This window comes from Hibiscus syriacus, unplaced genomic scaffold, assembly GCF_006381635.1.
Source record: "Hibiscus syriacus cultivar Baekdansim isolate YM2019G1 unplaced genomic scaffold, ASM638163v2 tig00112523_pilon, whole genome shotgun sequence".
NCBI lineage: Eukaryota > Viridiplantae > Streptophyta > Magnoliopsida > Malvales > Malvaceae > Hibiscus > Hibiscus syriacus.
In genome coordinates this window covers 748,693-768,464 of record NW_024063355.1, presented here as the reverse complement: position 1 = coordinate 768,464, position 19,772 = coordinate 748,693, and the positions used below count along the sequence as shown (strand labels likewise).

The 19,772-nt window shown below is 33.8% G+C and overlaps 2 pseudogenes; one reads left to right on the top strand and one right to left on the bottom strand.

The window, feature by feature from the left end:
* Positions 1–2,587: 2,587 nt before the first annotated feature.
* LOC120181356 lies at positions 2,588–4,215 on the bottom strand (annotated as a pseudogene).
* A 1,498-nt stretch (positions 4,216–5,713) lies between these two features.
* Positions 5,714–17,803, top strand: LOC120181353 (annotated as a pseudogene).
* Positions 17,804–19,772: the final 1,969 nt, after the last annotated feature.

The following is a 19,772-nucleotide window of genomic DNA, read 5'->3' as shown; positions in this document are numbered from 1 at the left end:
TTGTATATACATATAGTTTGGAATGAAATTAGAATGCTAAAAAATTTGGGACCGATTTAGAATGATAATCATATTTTAGGGATGAAATTGAAACATTAAAAAGTTTAAGGACCGATTTAAAATGAGGGTCATAGTTTGCGAACATATGATGTAATTAACTCTTTTTATCGTCCATCTAATGAAATTTTTACATCTTTATTCATATTATTTTTCGTTTAAAAACTATTACATAAGATTTTAATATCTTTTTACTGTCATTATCCACATATAAAATTACATATAACAAAATTGACTAAGTAGCAGCTAGTAAAAGAGAAATTCTATTGTGTTTCTTGGATGTGACAGAGCTCGTTCTTAATTAATATCTTTGTTAAACACAGCTAGAAAGCATTTACTTGGTGAAGTCGACGGCTTATTTGTTTTCTACCTTGCAAAATTTACACATAAAACGACAATTGCAAGTTGTCTACCAATTTGATTTGATATGTACGCATGCATACGTAGATTTGATCCCATGCATGCATGTTTCTGTACGTTTTATTTTCAGCTATAAAAGAATGGTTCAGAATGATTTTCTGGAAACAAACAAAGCTCCTTTAATAATATAGCCAGTGCAAGTACAAAATCAAAACGAAAGGAAACGTGCTTCTAAAAACTTTCCCGGGAAACAAACAAAGTTTGTTTAATGATTTCGTGGCGTTTATAGCCGATGAACATCAAACCCGGACAGAAAATGCCTGACGAATTTCCCCAGGAAATAAACAAAGCAGCGTCAATGGCTTTTGGACAAACGTCTAAAGCAAAATTACATAACATCAAAAGAAAGAGATATTTTCACACTGAAATCTGCATCCAATACGCAGACAAAATGATTCTGTCTTTATTCAGAAAAACGCGTTTTGTACACAAAAACCTGAGATTTGACAAATTCTTTCTGATGCTAAACTCATATTTTTTTCTATCAATTTGGACGGCTTTGGACCCCATCAAAGATTTACACATTTAGTGTATCAGTTTGGAGTTAATTTTCCATTAAAGCCTCTAACGTACTACGCTCAAATGACCATTTTGGTTACAACTTGTTGGTAAGAAACTCTAAAATCAAAATGTTAGTACTGACTAAATAACGATAATAAAATAATCAGTATAGAAATAACCGAGTCGTGGAATAAAAGCATTGACTTAAAAGCGTTTTCGCCCCGATAAGTGTAATCGTTGTAGTAGGAGTTCATCCCCTAAAGTTAAAACAGTAACTTCAAATAATCGTACACTCAAAATTCAAAATTCAAAATTCAAATTGAAGTTTTTCATCTGATTTTATCTGCTTTCAATGTTTGTTGATGTTCTCTGTTTTGAATTTTAAAGTAAAAATGTATTTCTCATCCAGTCTGATACACGTGCTTTTTTATTTTGTAAGATAAAGATAATTAAAAATATATAAGCATATTATAGTATATATATATATAGACATTATAATAATTATTCGAGTCATGTTAAATATTTTTAATCTAAATTCTAAAATTAATTCTCTTATTCATTCACAAAATCTATCTCGACATGTAAAGGAAAACAATTCTATAAATTCATATTAAAACCATCGAATTCAAGTGCTTTGATCATTACTAGTTTCAAGCACGTATACACTATTAATTGATGTAAACTTATGGACATTAAATCTGAAATTTATCATGACTTCAATATATATATATAAGTTTTACACAGATATAAGACTGTTAGATGAGTGAAAATAAATGACTAAGATTGATTACTTACTTTTTTTCAGTAAATATTTTCACATTTTCTACTTTTAATCTCAACCATTTATTGTCACTCGTCAACGATGATCTTAAATTTGTGTAAAACTAAAAGAGTTTTACATTGTGTAACATGATTTCTCTCTCTAGAAAAATAGGTTTGTTAAACTTTTAATTGGGGATCTACGATATTTGCTACATTGTTTAAGGTTTGTCAAACTCTTAAATGGGGATCTACTGTATTTGTTACAGTGTTTAAGGAACTCGTCATGTCAAGTTGACGAGTTTCTTCAAATAATATTTTTCTATTCAATCATCACCTCGAGGTGATAAGTTCAAATAAATTATAATTTTTATTAAATTTTATCACATCAGAGGTAAAAGTTTAAAAAAATATATTTTTATTAAAACTCATCATTTTAAAGTGACAAGTTACGTACATGGTAACAAATGACGTAAATTCCAAACTAAAAGTTTGACAACCCTATTTCACTAATTTTATTTTTGGGCTGTCGTATGTTTATACCTTTGTGGGAAAATACTTTAAAAGCAGATTGTAGGCCGTAGTGCAGTTCGAGCATGGGCCTATACTTTTTATATATGGATGAATTCTTTAGTAAATATATATTTTTAGTATAATTATTGATATATAATTTGTTGATAGATTAATCATAATAAAAATTGTAGATATTCATTATAAAAAGATTTTTTTTTAATTTAATTTATTTCATTTATAATATCAAAATCCGAGTATTATATCTTACTGAAATGATCTAAGGTAACAGGGTAACAGATAATTAGCTATCTGTGTGTATATATAAAAACAAGAGTATAACCATTGAGAATAATTCAGCATTAAACTTAATTCGTCGCTATACTTGTTGAAACATAGGTTTTAGGTTACAGCTTAATCGTTGCCTACAATAAAGAACAAGAACGAACAACAAAATCCATACACTAAACTTGCCGTTGGTGGACATCAACCCTATAGTATTGCTGCCTCAATAAGGGGAACAATCCCCTTACAAAATTCTTACATGAATTAACTAAACTTGCATCTTGTTCTCCAAGAACCGGTCCTTTTCATTTCTTTGCAGACGCGGGAATCGGACCACCACCGCCGGTGGTTGGCCTGCAGGAAACAAATCGGATTTAAGTCGTTTGATTGTTTATAGATAGGCCTAAATGAATGGAAAATCATAAAAACTTCAGTCCAACAAAGACTTTGAAAGCATCATAGATTCCCCATTGTGCTCCAGTAAGGGTTCCAATCATTACAATACGAAGAGGAAGTCCTCGGGTGAAAAGACCCCACAGTCCCATCTTCTTCACCGCCTGCAACAGATTAAAGAATCCAAATAAAAGACACCAGGTTATCAGCAGGATGTGATACAATAGCACAGAAAACACCAGCAATGTACCCACCAGCAAAGCTCACCCCAAGCTGAAGAGGTTTACTGCACATTTCATCATTGTATCTATCATGACAATACGAAGAGGAAGTAACTCAACGATTGTCTCAAAAGATGCAAATTTCATCATTGTATCTATCACAAATATCAATCCAATTTCATCACTACAATATATTATCTGCCAACAGGGTGAAAGAAGTTACAAAAGGAAAATGCTTGGCTTACAAGGAATATGTCTTCCCCAGAGGGACGATTCCTTTGAACAACCTACAAACATGTATAAAAACAGCGTCAGCACTTCAAGCAAAAACATAAATCTAGTACTTAAACCAGAAATTTAGAGAACAGTTATGAACTTATGATATATACCCTCCAAAGCCTTCAGCGTTCAAGAATTTCGATAATCCATCTGATAAGCCTCGGGCAAATCCTGGCTGAGTTTGGACACGGACTTTGACAGCCTCCATGGGGCACAAAGCAGCATCAGCAATCACTTCAGCCGATGCCGAACCGGCAAGATAAATCAGGGTCTTGTACTTTGAGGCGTATTCAGGACCCGCAAGGTCGGAATAGTATTTCTTGAAGAATTCATAGAAGCCAAATTTACAAGCACCCTGAGCACTGAAGCCAAGCAGAGTAGGCACCCAGCCCTTGGATAAACCTTTAATACCTTGCTCCCTCAGCAAAACTCCAAACCCAGATGAGATGCTCTTGTATTTTGCTGGATCAATCTGAGATTTCAAATTTTGCATAAACAATTAGTATAACTAAAATGTCGAAAATAATTGAATGTTTGCATATTTCATCCGAAGCATCAAGGGTGAAGGGACATCAACCATTTCTAAACTGTAATTAAACTATTTAGTGGAATATTAGTTGAAGGCAATACTATAATGGTAGTTAAACAGTAGAAGCTTGATCAATGAATCAACTAGACGAAGATCGGATGAAGGAAGAAAGGAATACCTGCATACTACACTTAACAAGATCGAGAGGCGTGACTGACTGGCAACGGCATGAGTAAGGCCGCAGCTCAATATCCCACCCATTGGACTACACTTAACATGTCTTTAGTAATTCATCCATGTGTTTAAGAAGGTTGATCTAATGTTACAAAGAAATAGTCATGCTTCACGAACTACACTCCCTTTCGAAAGATAAATCCGCCTTTGAAAAATACGGTTTTGTTGGTGCATTTCCAAAAATAATTTGATGTCCTCTATCTTTTTCAATTTATTCTCGACTCAATCTCGTGACATCCTTGCGTCAGATTATCATCACTGTTATTTATAATGTTTATCTTATTAATTGAATATTAGACATAAAATCAACTAATCAAATGATCGATTTGATATCATTTATCACGAGACTATTTTCTCTTTACGAAAAAATATATTTAATAGAATATGTGATTCAATCACTTTTAAAGTTCAAGATCTTCCCTTTCCTTTATGGTGTGTAGTTGATGTTCCTATCTCTTAAAGGTGCGATATTTATCATTTATTCTCATGACGCTCAATATGAGATCAAACAATTAAAGGATTTCTTTGATACCATTTATTATGGGTCATCATCCTTTTTAAAAAAATATATATATTTGATAGAACATATAACATCATCATTTTAGACTATAAAAATTTTATTTTTTATATAAAATTAATATCTCATTTTTAATTTTATGTATTTGTATATTATAATTAAGTTTTAATATAAATATAAATATATATATATATATATATATATATATATTATAGAATATAGGATACTGAAATTATTTATGGGATCGCTTGAGAATGTTTACATAAGTATTTTTGATCTAAAATTTCGTTTGAAATCTAAAAACATTAAGAAACTCATTTTCAACTAAATATTTACGTTTGAAAAATAATTATCGAATTAAATTAATAAATTGAAAGAAATAATACTTTTGTGATCAAACAAAATGTAGGTGGTCCCGTGTAGGGATGAGTACGAGACTCGAACTTGACGGGTTCCGATAAGATCAGAATTTTTAAACCAAAATTCGAGTCAAATTTGATTTTTTAAAGTTATGTTGGGTTAAATTCGAGTCTAGGGTGAAAACACTCGACCTAAAAAATTATAATTTTACATTATAAAAAATATTATTTTATCTAAAACAATAACTTTTAATAAATATAAGATAAGATAAGAGTCAGATTTTATCTAAAAAAATCCAGGTCGAGTTTGAATTTAATAGAAGAGGTATATCTTTTGGTCGAATAAAAAATTTAAAATTTTCAAATCACATTAGATAAACCAAAAATTCAACCTGATCCAACTTATACCCATCTATATTTACGTGGTTTGAAACAAAATGATTGGACCCATTTTTCACCGTAAGCTACCCCGGGCAGGAAATACATTCTTTACAGGGAGAGGATCCTTCGCCAGCGGCGCCGAAGTGTTGTACCGCACGCGCTCCAACTCAGTTTAACACGTTGTCAAATGGGTCCCGTCTCTACCGCGAAACTCGCATTAAGCCACAACACGATGTCGTCTTGCCCCAATCATCTTCTTCCTCTTCTAATTTCAACCATTTTCAACTCTCACAAACACCTGCGTGTCTCTCTCTCTCGCGAGACGAGACCAATCGCCCCCTTTCCGATTCTACCCCCTAAATTTAGCTCAACTGACAAAGGATATAATTATAGATAAACAACAGTTATATTTATAAGTGAAGTGATGGATCGGAGGAGGAATGGGAGTCCGGTGTACGGACGGCAGTGGAGCGGAGGATCCAGCAGCTCGGGATCATCGTCACCGGAACATCCTCAGTCGAGGTCTCAGATGGGTGTGGGTAGTGGTTTCTCAACTATCAAACGCACACAAAACGTTGCCGCGAAAGCCGCCGCTCAACGACTTGCTCAAATCATGGCTTCGCAGACCACCGATGAAGATGAGGAAGATGACGATCTAGGGTTCCAGTTCAGCGGTCCTCCTGTAACTCCTAGCTTCTCCAATAACGGTTTAAATCACAGTAATTTGCCGGCGATCTCAATAGCTCGGCCTAATAGATCTCCTTCCCCGGCGGTAATAAATTTGAACTGAAGTGATTTTAGGGGGTTTTCTTCTCGGTTTTCATGGATTTGAATTTTGTTATCTGATTTTGAGTTTTGTTTGTTTTGATTAGTTAGGTCGGAATTTTGTAGAGCATGCTCCTTCTGTGCTGTCGACGTCAGCAGGGAGGCCGACAGTGTCAACGACGCCAACTTTTATGCCGCCTAGTAGAACTTCAGTCCGCACTCCAGTTGCTATTCCTCCGACTGATCCTCCTAATCGGAGCAGAGGTAAAAGGTTAGCGTTCATGAACTTTATTGCCTGAGAATATATATGTGTATATGCATGAAATCTATAGGTGATACTTTAAAACTTTAAGGATTCACTTCATGTAAATATTCATGCATTTGATTAGGCATATTTTAATTGCTATTCTGTTTACTGAAAGCTTTCACCTTGCTTTTAGCTATTTGCACAAGCAGCATGCTTCATAAACTGGATTAGTTGTAACTTGTAAGAGAAAATGGTGGTTTTCCACGTGATGGCATCTGAAGTTGGATGAATAGCAACAACAAGATAGATGAATCCTTTAATTGATGAAACTTGGAATTATGTTTAAGATTTATAGTAACCGAGTTAGTAGATTCTGAGATTTTAAATCGGTCAACTGAGCCAGTTGCTTACAATGTAGTGCAGTTCATAATATCATATTACATGAAACAGCTTATCGCAATCTCAATGTCTCAATGGTAATATCACGTGGTTTTTCTGGTCTAGCTTTTTTCTTTAGATGCTGTGATCCAAACCTTCACGTCTGACTGGACATATCACTGGATCTTAGGATGTCATGCCATCATCAATTTGTTTATGACATATATACTTCTAGTTCTATCTACTGGCAAAAATGTCTAAGCTTCAACTCAAATTTAGTTTCCGGAATATAGTTCATCATTTCTCCCTTTTGACTTCATTCTCTGTCTGCATAATCATCCATGTGATATTGTTTTCAAAAATCTTTTATTTTTTGTAATGGAAAAAGTTAAAAAAAAGTAAACCTTTTGCAAAACAATATATTTTAAGCAGTGAAATTATATTTTTCAGGTTTACAGCTGATGTAGGACAACTCAAAGCAAAAGACACTGGAGATCAGCGTGAAGCTTCTGCACTTCGTGATGAAGTAAGTCACTGACATTTTTCTATTTATGTTTTGACATCTGAATCATACAGCTCTCAAATTTATTACTCTGATTTAAACTCTATACCTGTACAGTTAAAAATACAATGTAGCCTGTGAGCGTAAACGATCTTTTTATATATATTTTGTTTGAACTTTAAATCTTAATCTTGAAGCAGTTGATTTGAAGTTAATATATGCTATAATGCAGCTTGATATGCTACAAGAAGAGAATGAGAACCTACTTGACAAGGTACACTACAAGAGCTGAAAGAATTAAAATTTGATTATTAGGCTTGTGTTATCTGTAACATGTAGCATTTATGCCTATGTATACTGTGCAGCTTCGTTCTGCTGAAGAAAGACACGAGGAAGCAGAAGCAAGAGCTAGGGAGCTTGAGAAACAGGTTTGTTACTCTTTTGTCTTTGCTCTGCAAGGTCCTATTAAAATTTGTAGCATCATCTGAGTTGTTTCATTGAAAATGTTTCTAATCAATGAAGCATTATTGTTGAGTGTTGACGCGGGGAGTATAAGTAATTTGAACTTTTTTTGTTCATTAAGTAGTTTAAACTCGAGGACACAAAGTTTTCCAAATGCATATGGGTAATACTAATGCTTCAGAAGTCTTTCATTGAAGTATTGCATATCCTGCAGCTCCTGTGCTGCTAATCTTTTGAAGGGCTTAGCATTATGTACTCGGTGAAATTAGTTCTATAGTTCATATCACACTTATATAAGTTCAATACCTCAGCCTTTCCAGGTGTGCATTCACTAGGACAATTCAGCGTTTGAATTGTGAATTGCAAGAATTAAATATCCATTGCTCAATGCTCATTAGTTTACTGTATTAATGTAGCTGCTTATTAAATTTATATTAACAGGTTGCTTCCTTAGGAGAAGGTGTATCTCTGGAAGCCAAATTATTAAGTAGGTAAGTGTGTCTCTTGTGCATTTGCTAAACTTATGTTATTTGTTATCACTGTATTATTCTGTCTGTATTTTTTTTTTCTGCAGGAAGGAAGCAGCTTTGCGTCAAAGAGAGGTAAACAGAATATTATACTAGAGTTAAAAGATAGGTTGGACCTAGTTTAGCTTATTTCTTTCATGTCATCAGGTTCATGAATTGAATATTATGTTGTTGGTTGACCTATGTTTCCTATTTATGTGTTTTCATGTAACAACGATTATTAGTTACATCTTTCTGTTTCTCTTAGCTTTCTCCCCTTACCTCCTTCATCCCAGTTCTTCACTGGGAACTGCTAATTTTAGTTTTTTGCTATATTATTTAAGCAGTAAAATACTCTTCTCTCTGTGAACAAAAAAACTGTAAATTTTCTTCCTCAAAGGCTGCTTTTAAGGCTGCAAAACAGACAAAGGATGGTAGGGAAGAGGAAATCGCAGCCCTTCGTTCAGAACTTGAGGTAAAGTGTGCCTCTGATGCTGGTGCATAGAAGTCAAATGATTCAGAAAGTAATTCTATGACTTTCTTTTGATCAGAATTTGAAGGATGGGGCTGATACAGCTGTGGAACAACTACGTGAAGCAGAATCTGAGGCAAAAGCTCTTCGCTCAATGACACAGAGAATGATTTTGACCCAGGAAGAGATGGTTTGTCTACTCATTTGTTATATCACTTCTATTTCTATGTGCTTATATTCTAATTGTATGCTAAATCTACTTTTGTAGGAGGAAGTTGTCCTGAAAAGATGCTTGGCTTGCTCGTTACTGGGGATTGGCTGTTCAGCATGGTAATAAACTATCACCTTCTTCTTAAGCAAGGAAATAATTTACATCTTAATTATACCAAATAACTTGCATAAAAAGTAAAAATTTGAACACAGACATGTCATGCAGTGCACCTTCAGCATGAAATTTTGACCTTCCCTAAGATTGATGAAGATCAAGAATCTTATCGTATGTATGATTTGGTCAGTGAGAAGTCCTTTTGTCTATCTAAGATTTGTATTGCTAATGTATAGATTTGTTGTAGGCTTTGGATACCAACTTTGCTAATATTCTTTTTGGGTTAAGATTTTGATGTTTTGTTGGTGGAATTTTCATTTTGCAGTCCTATAGAGTTGATTTATCATATTCTTTTGTAGTTGTTTTATTTCTGTAACCTGAAAGGATTTGTTTTTCCTGCAATTGTTTCTGGATTTTTCAGGCATATGTGCAGATATAGCAGTGTCAAAGCATGAATACTGGTCGGCATTTGCTCCTCTTCCATTTGAAGTTGTTGTTTCTGCTGGACAAAAGGCTAAAGAGGAAGCATGGGATAGAGGCTAGTTCAATTTTTTACCATATCCCATTTACTCCCTTGCTCCTTTTTTCTTTTTTGATCATTAAGTTTATAGAAATGATACAGGCGGTGGTGATCCAGACAGGAGTAAACTTGCTCGAGATCTGAATGATCTGACAGGAGAAGGAAATATTGAGAGCATGCTTTCAGTTGAAATGGGCCTAAGGGAATTAGCATCATTAAAGGTTGATTCTTTTTTGTCACAAGGGAATATAAAATATTTAAGCTTCTTTTTGTTGCCTGTCTGTTGTGCATTGATTCTTCGATCTTAATTTATACGTTGTACTATGCTTAAGATATAGATTTAGTCTTTGAATTCTAATTTGATCAGTTTCAGTCTTATGTACTTTTCACAATTGGAAATTCCGTTCTTGATCCAGACATTAGATTTAAATTTGCTAAGCCAAATTCTACTATTTACATCTGTACTTAGCGTAGTAGATTTAGTCCTCATAATTTAATAATATTGTTCCTGTATAAGGACCAAATTCGTAACTTATGCATAGTATAGGGGAATAATTATATAATTTGACCGTAGAAAATTGGTGTAGTAATACTCCCCCCCCCCCCAATTATGCATTGACATGAAATTCATTTTATTATTACCTGTTTATTTCTTGCTCACTTTTGTAAAATGCCACTCTATGAAGTTATTTTTTATTCAAATTCTTGCTGTTTTCAGGTTGAAGATGCTGTTATACAAGCATTGGGCAGACAGAGACGGCTGAGTTTGCTTCATCGATCTGTCTCAGGTTTGATTTATCTATATTACATGCAAGTCCCTCCCCCCTCTTGGTCTTCGGAATCGACATAGTTGGATGACTCGATTTCTCAATATTTTTAACCATGCCTTTATTTTCAAATTTTCAAGGCAGCCCTAGATTTTATTCTCTTTACCTTCAAATTTAGTTGATGTTAAGTAAAATGGAGTGAAACTAGTGTCTGTACAATCCACATTTTCGTCCTGAAGAAATAGTATCTCGTTCTTTTTTAGGTGTCATATTTTGCTAGCAGTTCTTTTCCTTTCCAGGTTGTATCTGTTGGAAATTATATTCCGACATGACTGAAATACTATGCTCTAGTATTTATCCTTTTACTTGTTTTTGATTTTCAGATTTGAAATCACCCAGTGAGCCAAAGTCGATAGATGCATTTGGTAAGAGATGCAGTCCTTTTTTCTGTCGTAATGCACTATCATATCTAATAACATGCGTTCATGTTGATTTTGTGAGACCACCAGTCTTAATTGGTTTAGAAAGATTTGCTGCTGCTTTTATCCTTTTGGATTTATTTAAATAAGGTTTCTTTTTTGCATTCCAACTGCAGAACTAAGTGAAGAGGAGGGAGAAGATGTTCTTTTCAAAGAGGTTGGTTACTTTTTTAGTTCAAATATTTTACATACTGTTCATAATTGAGCCATGAAAGCAAAATATATTTTCTCATTTTGTCTTGGTCTCTTTGCATTGTATTTTGTTGCTACATCATTATTAATCTATATTTATACTATATATTAAGTCCCTAATTAAGCTAGTGTTAAGGAACTAACTCAGTTGAGAAAAAAAACTAAAAAAAACCCTTTTCCAAATGATAATAAAATACTACTATTGTTATGATAACTTTTATTTTTTCATACTTCTAGATAATCTAGTAAAACCAATAAAACCACATCCAAAAATCGAACCCATGTTTCATAAAGATTTGTATACAACTCCTTTACCACTCCACCTATAATCATTTTTTAAGTACATTTTTCATAGATATGTTTTCTTTCTCCTGAATCTTAGGTGTTACAAAATCTACTCTATACGGATTATTATTCTATGCACTAGCAGTGGAATGAAAATTCCATAAACGGGATTATAGTGCTACCATGTGTCCTTTAATTATAAACACACGGCAGCATTACAACGTCGCTTGTTTACTTTTTTTTTGGTTCTACTGCCAATGCATAGAATAATCACCCATAAAAACTGCGCATCAATTGCTCTTCCTTTGTCAACTTTTGGTGAAACAACATTTCATTTATCTGAGGGTAGCAAGCTCATTAAACAGCACGGCAAGTTTTAGTGTTTTGACATTATAGTAGGTTTACACTACAGCTTCTCTTGATGTAGAAAGCTTGATTAGGTCACGAAATCCTTTTTCTTATAGCACTTGTAATTCTTTTAGGCCTGGTTGACATATTTCTGGAGAAGAGCCAAAGTACATGGTATAGATGAGGATATTGCTGAAGACCGGCTTCGGTTTTGGATCAGCCGTAGCGGGAAGACCCCTACCTCTCACGATGCCGTGGATGGTAAGCCCACTTCTTTTGGTTATGCTTTGCAAAACGTATACATGTTAAAACTACTACTTAAAGGGTCAACTACGCATTTCATCACTTAACTTTAACCCAACTCCTGTTTTGGTCACTAAACTTTAAAATGTTTCAATTTATTTACTGAACTTTCGAACTGGTCTTGTTTTGGTCACTCGGGTGTTAAATCGGATATTAGTAGGGTGATGTGGCCTGACTTTTTCCTGTCAGGGTTGCTTTTTTCTGACATGGTGTCATCTGTAGTCCATCTCATTTTTTTCTTTTTTATTATTTTATCTTCTTTTCCCGAAGATGAAACTGTAAATGAAACTTTTACAGTTTCATCTTGTGCCATTTTCCAACCACTCAAGACGCTAGTTAACTTGCCTCGTTGTCCCTTATTTTCTTTAAAAAAAATTAAGACTTACAAATCTCAAACCTAAACCCAGAACTCGTGAAACTCAAAATTATTCAGATATACAATTTCTATATATACAATTTCTATCTTTCAATTAACATGAAATCAAGATATATATATAGGTCATCCCCTCTTTCACCTCCCCATCATTGGGATTTAGAAGAAGATGCTTTATGATTGGGAAATTAGAAGGGAATTTGAAACCAATGTTTTTTAAAAGAAAATAAAAAGTTTAGTGATTAGACTAAAACATGAGCAATTCAAAAGTTTAGTGATTAGATTGAAAGGTTTTAAAGTTTAGTGACCCAAATAGAAGTGAGAATAAAGTTGAGTGCTAAAATTTATAGTGTATCTATAAATGAGATTGAAAATCCACCCTAATTGGTTTAGCCGGTTGAGTATTCATTAATACTTGGGTAAGGACCAAAGTTCGAGTCTTACCAATAGCCCTCTTCGGATTTGCCGAGAAAAAAAATGGGATAAAAGAGCTATTGATGAAAATGCCTAAATAAGCTGTTTTAAAAAGGAATGGAACGTGTCATTTCTAGCAAAAGCATCTAATTAGCGTGCGTTAATTTGGCAGTTGATCGGGGTATTGTTGAGTTAATCGATCGACGGAATCGGTCAAGAAGGGGGTGAATTGGCAATTAAAATTTCGGTGGAAGATTTTGCAGAAAATTGAAAAGATTTGCACAGTGATTTAGAGTGGTTCGACTTTCTCAATCAAAGTCTACGTCCACTATCTTAGCTATCCACACTAAGGATTTTCCACAAATTCACTAATTTGTCTTTCTTTTGAGGACAAAGAGTAACCTTACAAACCCTCAAGAATTATACCTCAAATTCTTGAGAAAACTCTCTCCCAATGAGAATACAAATTTGCAAACTTACAAGGAAATCCTCACAAGGTAGATTGTTTGCACAATTCTAGATCAAAGAAAAGAACACTCAAAGATAAATACAATTGAGCACAATATGTGTTCTTGAAAGCAAAATGAATATTGAATGAAAATAGGTTTGAAATGCTCAAACTTGAGGTTTGATGCTTTCTCTTTGATTCTCTCTTGATTCTAGTTGCTTGATGTTTCTTGTTTTTGATCAATGCCTTCTAAGCTTGCTTAAATACACCTTGAATCACTTCTGAACTTTATGGATGATTAATGAAGATAATATAGCCGTTTAAGTGTGAAAATATTTATTAAAAATGCTTGGAGCGTGGGGGGAATCGGTACCCTCTCATAAGGAATTGGTTCCCTAAATGTAAAATTCAAATATTTCGACTGTTGAATAGGGGGGAATCGGTATCCCCTATGAGGGAATCGGTTCCCTCCGAGCATTCTAGAAATCTCGTAGCCAAACCATTCAGGGGGGAATCGGTACCCCCTTGGGAGAGGAATCGGTTTCCTCTGAGCAATCTGGAATTTTTTTTGGCTTTGAAATGGTTCGAAATACTTTGAAAGATTATTTTGAAATTGTTTTAAGATTAAAACTTAATTTTACACTTAAGTAAGGATTAAAAATGATTTTTGAAATATTTGGAGTAATGTTTTGATATTCGAATAATTATATCGAATATACTTAGAAAATCATTTGAAAAATCTTAAAATTCATTTAACTTAATTTGTTATATCGAAATATCAAAATGTTTTCAACAATCTCCTCTTTTGATATAACAAAACTTTTAGTAATTTTAAGATTTTGAAATCAAGTTTTGAAATTACTCTCCCTTACTTTAACACTTCTCCCATTTATCATTTTAAAACACACACTTCTCCCTCTTTTTGTTAAATCAAAAAGATTCAAAAACATTTAGCCAATTGATTAGGTATATGTATGCATAAGCTGCTAAGATCACACAAGAAAAACGTTAGCATGCTTCATAATCAATATTCATATTTAATGTGATATGGCAAAATGGTCATAATCTAACATGAAGTAAATGATGCAATAATGAATAAATCACACAAAACATATAAGTTCATACCATCCATAAATCCAAACAAATCACAATCAATCAATTCACAAATTCAACATTCCAAAATATTCAAAATGTTAAAACAATACTTGGAGTTCAGCGTTGTTTGTGCGCATCTCTCGGAGAATCTCTAATTGTTGAGCTCCCATTGTGGATAAATGAGACTCTATAGAAGTAAAGCGCGAATCCATGGTCGCATATCGGAAATCAAATATCTCCATAAAGGATTGAAAATATGGAGGCATTTGAGTCGATTGTTGTGCGTGCTCCTCGGGTTGCTCAGGCTCATCTTCAGCTTCATCGATATCCCTCATTAATTGTTCAAACTCTGGATCTTCGTCAGCTTCGAGTGGAGCTTGTGAAGAACTAGCTCCCGGAGTAGTTGCAGAAGATCGAACCCATTCACCGATTTCTTTATCTTTGACCCATCCCGCTCTTGTTAAAGAAAGAAGATTGATTTGTTTCTTAAGAGGAAATGAGGCATCTAGACCAACTCAAAGCTCGGCTTTAGAAAAGAGATTACTAAGGATACAACCGTAAGCTAGTGAAGAACATAGTTTCTTATTTGGCACTAGGTTAACGGTTTCAACAATCTCAGCAAAGATAATCTCGGAAAGGTTTATTTTTATATTTGTGTTCAAAACAATGCAACCACCAAAGATCTAAAGCTCTGAGAGTAGAATAACGACTCCCGGATGGTCGAAACCACCAAGTGATCATGAGATGAAGAAAACGCTCATGAAGATCTAGAACACTTGCACTATCATTTCGTTTATATCGAGAGCCTAAAACTTGTTTTTCATTTGATAAATCTTCATTATCCAAGCCTAAGGCATTGGGGGAGATATTTAAAGTTAATAACAACTTTTCAAATGGAAATTTGATAAACTTTTCGAACTTGAACCCGTTGTCTATCATCAACTTGTTCGTATCTTATATTGTAATGCCGTTTGTATCAAAAATCGTGACAAAACCAAAACCATAGGAGTACGTTCCTACCTCCTAGGTCAATATTTCCATCTTGATCCGGCTTACATAGCCAATGCCTTAGGCTTGGATAATGAAGGTTTATCAAATGAAAAACAAGTTTTAGACTCTCGATATAAACGAAATGATAGTGCAAGTGTTCTAGATCTTCATGAGCGTTTTCTTCATCTCATGATCACTTGGTGATTTCGACCATCCGGGGGTCGTTATTCTACTCTCAGAGCTTTAGATCTTTGGTAGTTGCATTGTTTTGAACACAATATAAAAATAAACCTTTCCGAGATTATCTTTGCTGAGATTGTTGAAACCGTTAACCTAGTGCCAAATAAGAAACTATGTTCTTCACTAGCTTACGGTTGTATCCTTAGTAATCTCTTTTCTAAAGCCGAGCTTTGAGTTGGTCTAGATGCCTCATTTCCTCTTAAGAAACAAATCAATCTTCTTTCTTTAACAAGAGCGGGATGGGTCAAAGATAAAGAAATCGGTGAATGGGTTCGATCTTCTGCAACTACTCCGGGAGCTAGTTCTTCACAAGCTCCACTCGAAGCTGACGAAGATCCAGAGTTTGAACAATTAATGAGGGATATCGATGAAGTCGAAGATGAGCCTGAGCAACCCGAGGAGCACGCACAACAATCGACTCAAATGCCTCCATATTTTCAATCCTTTATGGAGATATTTGATTTCCGATATGCGACCATGGATTCGCGCTTTACTTCTATAGAGTCTCATTTATCCACAATGGGAGCTCAACAATTAGAGATTCTCCGAGAGATGCGCACAAACAACGCTTCGATGAATGAACGTATTAATGACCTCACTAACGAAATGGCCGCTATGCGAGCTCGTTTTCCTCCTCCTGATCCGGATATGTGATTAAATGTTTTACTTTGAACTCCAAACTTATTTGTTTTAACATTTTGAATTTGTGAATTGATTGATTGTGAATTTGTTTGGATTTATGGATGAAATGAACTTATGTTTTGTGTGATTTATTCATTATTGCATCATTTACTTCATGTTAGATATATGACCAATTTTGCCATATCACATTAAATATGAATATTGATTATGAAGCTAATGGCTAACGTTTCTCTTGATTGTGATCTTAGCTTATGCATACATATAGGGGAGTAATCTTAAAATTACTAAAATGTTTGTTATATCAAAAGGGGTAGATTGTTGAAACTTTTGATATTTCGATATAACAAATTAAGTTAAATGAATTTTAAGATTTTCCAAATGAATTTTCTAAGTATTCGATATATTTCGAATATCAAAACATTACTCCAATATTTTAAAAATCATTTTTAATCCTTACTTAAGTGTAAAATTAAGTTTTAATCTTAAAACAATTTCAAAATAATTTTTTAAAGTATTTCGAACCATTTCAAAGCCAAAAAAATTCCAGATTGCTCGAACCGATTCTCCCCTGAATGGTTTGGCTCCGAGATTTTCAGAATGCTCGGAGGGAACCGATTCTCCCCTATTCAACGGTCGAAATATTTGAATTTTACACTTAGGGAACCGATTCCCTATGAGGGTAACCGATTCCCCCACGCTCCAACATTTTTAATAAATGTTTTCACACTTAAACGACTATATTATCTTCATTAATCATCCCTAACGTTCAGAAGTGATTCAAGGTGTATTTAAGCAAGCTTAGAAGCCATTGATCAAAAACAAGAAACATCAAGCAACTAGAATCAAAGAGAAAGCATCAAACCTCAAGTTTGAGCATTTCAAACCTATTTTCATTCAATATTCATTTTGCTTTCAAGAACACATATTGTGTTCAATTGTATTCATCTTTGAGTGTTATTTTCTTTGTTCTAGAATTGTGCAAACAATCTACCTTGTGAGGATTTCTTTGTAAGTTTGCAAATTTGTATTGTTCTCTTTGGGAGAGTTTTATCAAGAATTTGGGGTATAATTCTTGAGGGTTTGTAAGGTTACTCTTTGTCCTCAAAAGAAAGACAAATTAGTGAATTTGTGGAAAATCCTTAGTGTGGATAGCTAAGGTAGTGGACGTAGACTTTGATTGAGAAAGTCGAACCACTCTAAATCGCTGTGCAAATCTTTTCAATTTCCTGCAAAAGCTTCCACCGAAATTTTAATTGCCAATTCACCCCCTCTTGGTCGATTCCGTCGATCGATTAACTCAGCAGGTATGCTTGAGCTGCGGAAGTTGGGGATAGAGCAGCAGCTATGGGAAGCATCTCGTAAAGAAATCGACCACCCATCGGCTGCTGCTTTGTCAGATCACAATGCTTCGGAGAGCTCTTAGTGAAGTCTTCCCTTCTCATTTTCAAGTTTGTATATTTATTGTTCAATTTTTATTTTATTTTTCATATCAATGTTGATTATAGTTTTCTTCTTAAACTTCACATGTTTGATATGTTGCGTTTGGTGCAATTTGACGACACGGTACGTGATGTAATTGATGTTTATACTTGTTCGAGTTTTAAATGAAAGGGTTCAAAGGGTTATTTCCATTCACAAATATTTATTTGTAAAATAAATATCCAAACTGTTTGTCTAAAGGAATTGTAGAAGGAAACAACAGTGTTTTTTTTGGGTGTTGTTATTGATAAGTTAATTTAAGTTGCATGTTCTTTTCTCGGACTTGTCCTTACAAGTGAAATTAAAATATTTTAAGATTAATTTTCTTAATGATTTTAGTTTTATTTATGAATAAATGAATTTCTACAATTGAAAAATGGTTGAGATTTAAGGGTTTATTTGGTTAATTATCTATTTTGATAAAAAAAATATATGTAAAATTAATGAAAATATAATTGAAGCATTTATTTTACGTGTTGAAAATATAGGGAAGCTGAAATTGAAAGTGAAGCTTTGCTTCAAAAGTGGTATTTATTATCTTCAGACACATTTTCCAACCCGGATGCACCCATCACCCACCCTAATGTAATATAATTTAATAACCAAACAGAAGTCTAGTTTAGTCATCGTATTTCAAATCCAACCCGTCTTTTCCATAGCACACTATTATTAAATGAGCCGGATAATGTTTTCATATTAAGCAAGGAGTTGAACTTAATATATTGAGAAAATGGGTATTGTTGTATATTATTACAGTAAAACAGAGTAGCTGTGAAACTTTGGAGGGAAGTCTTATACATAATGATTAGTTAAAGACTTTACATTTTTGTATAGTATCGAAATAAAAGTATAAGAGTAGCAGGTAATGAGATCATATTTGAAGAATGAAAAAGTGAACAGCCTTTCAAATTGCTTTACTTAGGAATGATGAAATATAAATTCCCCCCCAAAAAAAAATAACTCACATCTTTGCTATGCAATGATGATAATGGATAAAGACTCCTCCAAAAAAGTAAAATTACATTTTTAATATTAATATTTATTTAGTTGAGGGTATGTGATGCATTCTGTTATTTAATACATATTGTTTCACTATGAACAGGTACCAAACACAAGAGATGGAATTTGTCCCTTGCTGTTTGGTCGTATCTATTTCTCAGTTTATTTTCCAGGAAAACTAACCCCCTACCCCATCTCAAGCTGCAGAACCCTCTTTTCTGCCCCCCCCCCCCGAAGGTGGTCCAAATTCACTGCATTATTACGATATCAGAGAACCCCAAGCATATATATATATATATAATACCAGGATACAAGTAGTACACTAAGAATTTGGCATTTCATAAAAGCATATGGGATCATTTCAGCTGCTTTTACTGTTGCAGAAAATGAGGGGTCCTCCTTGGAAGGCATGATAAGCTGTTCTGAAGCTATAATGGGAAACATGTGGTGTGTATGGAGCATTGCTTGAGAAAATTATCAAATTATGTAGCAAATTGTATATTAACCCATAAAAGAAACACAAATCCATCAACATGTAAATATATAAAGAGTGATTGTGTTTAAATTGTTAAAAAATAGATTAAAATTTGCTTTCTGACTTGCTGTTTCCCACTAATCAAATATACTTGATTAATGTTTTTTTTTAATTCAATCCTTGTGACTTAAGGTATCCCCACTTATACTATCTTGAAAAAAATCCCAGCAATTATGATGGTGGATAACATGGTTAATACACTCATGCATTTGTAAATTTCCTAGAAGTCTCAGAATCTGCAGAAAAATCAGTGGAACAAAATATGGGTTTGTACTTACAGATCAAGAAAAGCTGATTCAGTCCATCAGTTTACTGGGAAAAAGAAAACCCAAGGAATATTCACTGTTGGAATTGGACATGCCAAGAATATAAAGAACTGGGATTTGTTTTAACTAAACTTGATGATTAATGCTAGTAGTTTTCTGAGAAAATTTTGGAAAAGTTATCCCTGTAAAGCCACTTTCCAAGGAACATGCTCTATGGTTTTTTCTCCTCTAAAGGTATCCTTTTTGCTGGTTCAGTTCTAGATAAAAAAACAAAAGCAAACGAACTCAGAACTGG